This window comes from Mercenaria mercenaria, chromosome 4 (assembly GCF_021730395.1).
Source record: "Mercenaria mercenaria strain notata chromosome 4, MADL_Memer_1, whole genome shotgun sequence".
Classification (NCBI taxonomy): Eukaryota; Metazoa; Mollusca; class Bivalvia; order Venerida; family Veneridae; genus Mercenaria; species Mercenaria mercenaria.
In genome coordinates, this window is record NC_069364.1 from 34,071,997 (window position 1) to 34,077,996 (window position 6,000).

The following is a 6,000-nucleotide window of genomic DNA, read 5'->3' on the forward strand; positions in this document are numbered from 1 at the left end:
TGCTCGTGGTTCGGCAATAGAAGTTGAGTAGGATTTACCGGGCTGGGATCTCGGACTATGGCTATGTGGTTATGTTAAACCGAACAATCAGGCTTGCGACTTCCGGCCTTGTGATCAAGAACAGATTGGGCTCGAATTCAATTGCAAATTGGTAGAATTCACTGGGCTATTTCTCGTTAGACTACTTATTTTACCTAGATTTACCTAAATTCTACTTCACTAATAAGAAATTACTAAGATCAAATGAATTTTAAACTGTCAATTTATTTATTTTACCCCTAACAAAATCTAGAACTATTACTGAAGGTGATGAATGTACCCCCGCCGGCACTGACACAGTACATTGCAATTTGACGCACACAATGTAAAATAACAAAAAAAAAACAAAGTCAATAACACTGAAGTTTTTATTCTGAAAGAACATAACATCCACCGTGCACAATTTGGGTTGGTACTGATCACTTTTTTGAAGTTTTATTAAATTGCGTGCAAGGGTTCTTGAGATTAGGCGCGCACAAGATTGCATATGAGGACTTTATGTATATAGAATAGTAACAAAGAACAAAGTCCCATAACTCTGCAGAATATTTTTCATTCCAGGTGGGGACTTTCGTCGACAAGAAACTTTACTTATTTTTAAGCGCCCCTTGGAGCGTTACATTTTGCAGCAAGAGTGCGTTTATTTCTGTACCATAATACAAAACAGTAAAATTTTGAAAAAGAACTGTTGTTTTATACCGCCTAAAAATGTCAAATAAGTATTTACGCTAACAAATTGTTAAATTCAACAACAAAGTAAATCCGTTACCACTTTCAGTTGAGTAAATACGGCAATAAGAATACACTGGCTATACACATTTGACCCGGTCAGTTGCGTGAATTTGTTGCGCATAATTAAAGGGTCGCAATGGGGTTTGTTTCACATATTGACCATGCATTCGAAGGTAACGATAATATTTAGTCGTTTACATGTAAATTTGCTGATAAATGTCAATCTGTCTGTACATATGTTATGCTCTTCAAGAATTGAGGAAATAAAAGAATCATTCAATCATCTTCGTGTTTAGTGATACGTTATCCACGGAGAGCGTTAAGTAAGAGAGTCGCCTTAATTAGGAAATGATAGGTTAACGTCAGAGGTTATTTCTAAGGTCACGGAGTTTGATTGGCCAGCTTGTAATGACAACAGGTTTCAAGGTCATTTGCTCAGTCAAGTGTGACTTACCGGCCCTAAGTGTTCCTTCTCAAGAGAAGGAACAATAAAATGACTATTACCTGAGAATCTCTGATCCTTTGACTTAATTAGAGAAATTTAGACTTAGAATTGCTTTGACAGTTGGAATTATTCCTGGAATTCTAATAGGTTGTCAAGGGAAACTACCCAGATTGCAATGGGACAAAATGGCTGCAGCCAGACTGGGATGATGCACTGTAATCAACTTAAAAAGCAATATCTCACAAAATACAGCAAATATGATGACAGTCTGATTTTAAAATGATGCAATAGTAAGTAAAGAAATGATTTATCTAATAAATAATTGATGATATTAATAGTATTGGCAGAAATCTTAGTAAAATGGTACTGACACTGTGCTAAAAATAGAATACATAAACAAAACATTGCGCTGTATCATACCCCGCTCTTTAAATGTCAAAGTTCCAACTGACGTTAAGAATAAGAGTTAACTAAGCTAAATGATTAAAGTATATCAGTTGGGAAAAATATGTAAAAATTACAACTGTCCCTTTAAACATTGTTAATCTACGTTTAACGTTACAGTAATCTTATGTTTAAAAAATCCAAATAGGTAAGGTCAATTTAACTTTCTTATAACATTACCAATATTAAATTCAAATTTAACAGAACAAATAATATAACCATTAACAACTTTGACTCAAGGAATTTAACATTAACTTTCAAAAATCCCATTTATTAAACATTAAACATGAAATATTAAAAGAAACATACAAAACTGCTATATTATCAAGTAATAAGTAGCACCAGTGTCTATAATTAAACACACAAATAATAACTTAGATAATATATAATTTCAAAGTCATTGTTTTCAGTTTCACTGAAATGTGCTTATAAAGCATAATATATCACAGAATGTCCATCACACTTTATTGATATTCACAGAAGCACAGTTTATAATTCCGTTTTTAAAACTGACTGTTTATAAAAGTTCCACGGGTATATATAGCTCTGTTATGGAATTTCCTCGTTTACCGCCGTTCAAGCGTCGACATGCCCCGAAGTTTTCAATATATCGCTTAACAAATTGAAGATCGCCAGCTCCATATTTGCCTGTCATGGTCATTTGTGGTCAAATTGTTATATAGGTATAAATTACCATTGTCTATAAATATCAATGAATTTCAATCGGATTGACTTCAAATGCTTGTAAAATGTTCATTTCTTGTTCACTACAGACGTTAATGCAGGTCTGTTTTCTTTATTCTCCCTGTCATCCCTGCTTGATCGTCTTTTGTTGTTTTGTTTGTATGACTGCTCATTGTTTGATTTTTTATTGTGACTGTTGAGTTGTCTGTCGTTTCCTCTGTTTTGTGGTCTTTGTTTTTTGTTTGTTTTGGGTTTAACGCCGTTTTCAACAGTATTTCAGTTATGTAACGGCAGGCAGTTAGCCTAACCAGTGTTCCTGGATTCTGTACCAGTACAAACCAGTTCTCCGCAAGTAACTGCCAACTTCCCCACATGAATCAGAGGTGGAGGACGAATGATTTCAGACACAGTGTCTTTTATCAAGTCGTCACGGAGAACATACGCCTTGCCCGGGGCTCGAACTCACGGCCCCGTGATCCGTAGATCTGCGCTCTCCCTATTGAGCTAAGCGGGCGGGCAATGTGTAGTCTATCGTTTCTGTTGTGCAGTCTGTCGTCTCCATTGTTGTTTGATTTGTCATCTCCTTGGTTGTGCTGTCCGTCATCTCCTCTATTGTATGATCTGTCTTTTCGGTTGTGATTTCTGTCCTCCTTGTTGTTGCGTGGTCTGTCATCACTGTTGTGTTGTCTGCCATCCTTCCTGTTGTGTCTTTTGTCGTCTTCTGTTTTATGTAGTCTATCTGTATGACTGCCTGTACCTTCACCTCTTCTCTCTTGTTCCCTCCTACCGTTCCTAATCTCATCACGGACACTTTCCATTGTCTTCTGCAGTGCGCCCAACACGTCTGTCACCTGATCCACTGATCTTCTTACCACTTGGATAGCTCTTCTGCTGGTTTCGACTGATGAAACGATCTTCTAAAAAGTTTATTCTAATTTTCTGCTCTCGCCTTCCTGATCTTGCGTTTTTCTCCTTTTCTGTTGCGGTTCTTCTGTCTGTGTTTCTTCATCTTTCATTGTTTGTGGTTCAGCTTCAGGCGACTTCATGGTAGGAATGCTGAGAGGCAAATCTAAATTTCCAAAACTCATCTCCTGGTTTAGTAGTAATTGTTCCAAAATTTTTTCATCTGCTTGTGGCTGTAAGATTGGTGTCTGCAATGTGGACATAGTGGTGGTCATTGTTGTTTTAGTAGGTGTTGAGCAGAGTGCCTCTAGGAAATTAAAAGGTGAAAGCTGATTACTGGTTATGGTTTCACTGACATTGGCTAAGATGGTGTTAGTGATGGTATTTGGTTCTACCTCAGTATTTGGTACGGTGGCAGTAAATACAAGATGTGGCTGCTGAATAAATGACTGAAGGATGACTGGATTGCTTACTGTTGACTTGCTACAGCTAGGAAATTTTTGCTGAGGTACTACGGATGTTTCAGTCAGCCTCGGTCTAGAAACAAAATCAGATAGTACCTCTGGAGTAACACGTAGTGTTATCAAATCCTCGTGATCCAGCATCAATGGGTTTTCGGCTGCAGATGTACCAGCTAATCGTTCTCTCAACGTCTCCTTCTACCAAATCACGTGGTGCTATATTAAAGACACTGATTCTGGTATGCGAGGTATGTGGCCTATGGGGATGATACAGTCTGCGTATTGGCGGTAAGGGCCAATATACAAGACTGGACCATTGATAGACTAGCTTCTGTTTATCATAATAAGCTACTGTATAGCTACTGTGCAGTACATAGATTGCATGTGACATTTCTCACCTTTATAGCAAACCAGTTCTCATCTTTATAACGAGTTTAGAAAGCCTGATTAAATTAGGGTTAAACAAACAAAGCGATAAGATACAACAGTATTTTTATTTTTTAAGTTTTATTACAATAATATCTCATTATTGCTGGATTTTTATCAAAAATAAAAAGAAAATGCATTCAGGCACCTTTTATGAATAATAAATCATGTGTATTTTGAACAATGATATCTCTTTATTGCTGGATTTTGTTATAAATAAAAGAAAATGCGTTCCCCTGGTGTAGCCTGAATGCATTTTTAGTATATAAAATCCTTCTGTCCATATTTCATTTTTATTTATTAAAAATGCAACTGAACGCTTCTTTAATTTCCAATAAAATCCAGCAATGATAATTTTTTCTGGTTTTATTTTGTTATTTAGATAAAAAGATCATAATAACTGAATAAAAAGAAATACTTGACATTTCTCTTTTTCAGTTTTAAATATTTTTTTTATTTTTTTATTAAATAAAGGTGAGAGTTTTCTAAAGGGTGAGAATTGCTTTGCTGTAAGAGTTATAACATAACTGGTGAGGACATTACTCAACACGACTGAGCAATTACAATTAGTATATTATCAACTAAAATAATTTTGTGTATATTCTGAAAACAGCTTCATTTCAATCAATAAAATGCAAAACACAGGAAATAACCAACTATCTGTACATATCAATAAAAGTTATGATACTCTGACATGGACTACATGTCAAGTCAACATGTGTTTTATGGACCCTTATCAGACCGGACCAGACAGGATCCTGTTTATTGGGGATAAAGATATCTGGCATTTGTGGGAGGGGGGGGGGGCACTTATATAGGAGATTTGTTGCCTTTAAACACTAGGTACCGATTATCATTGACCTTTGTACCCATGTTATTGCGCATCAGAACGTGTATTCGGTAGTTCTTAGCATGTTTCCTTAGGGCCTCCTCAGTGGTTGACCGGAACAGACAAAGGGTGCAATAGAATTGTGAATCTGACAGTGGAAAGTGGTGCTTCCAAACATGCCCAGTGACTCTGTACTTCACTTTTATGTGCACTTTTCCTGCCTTCTCACAGTGTAAACACTTGCATAGCCGGCCACGTCTATGTACCTTCTCACTCATCTTGACCTGAAACGAGATCCATTTTAACCGACTTTACTCCCATGAATGTGACCAGTAGTAAAACATGGATATGGAGGCTTGTTGACAGATGATCATCTTAAAAAATGATATACAGTGAATTTTCATGTGATTTGCTGATACATGCACTCTATCTTAGACTACAACAAACTACAGCTTCGCCTATAACAACATTTACAGCACTGCACAGGATGAAGGTATCGTTGTTATTTTACTGACTAGACTGTTGCTTCTTGATGTTCTTGCTGATCTTCTGAATCCCCCTAGGAACATTTGTACCACAATGTGTTTCAACTTGTCATGATGTACCAGTTTCTCTTGGCCTTCTCTGTTCATCTGAATTAAGAAATTCATATTTGACATTTTTTCTTTAACTACAAATGGTCTATCAAATTTCTTTTCCAAAGCTTTGGAACTCCCTTCCTGTCAAGATCAGGGAAGCTGACACGCTAGCTGCTTTCAAAAGCCTGCTCAAAACCTACTTCTTTGTACAATATTTTGTTAACTGACCGATACATTTATGTTTTTATCTTGCTTTAAATTATACTTGTTTTCATTCATGAGTTTTGTTAATGTGGAATGCATTATCTTTGTATACGCATTTGTTTGTAATTTTGCAATTTATTCTGTAAAGCACTTTTGAACGTGTACAAGTGCATGAAAAGAGTGCTATATAAATGTGGTATAATAATAATAATAATAATTTTGACCGAATTTGCAAGAAAATGCACTCTTGGGAAT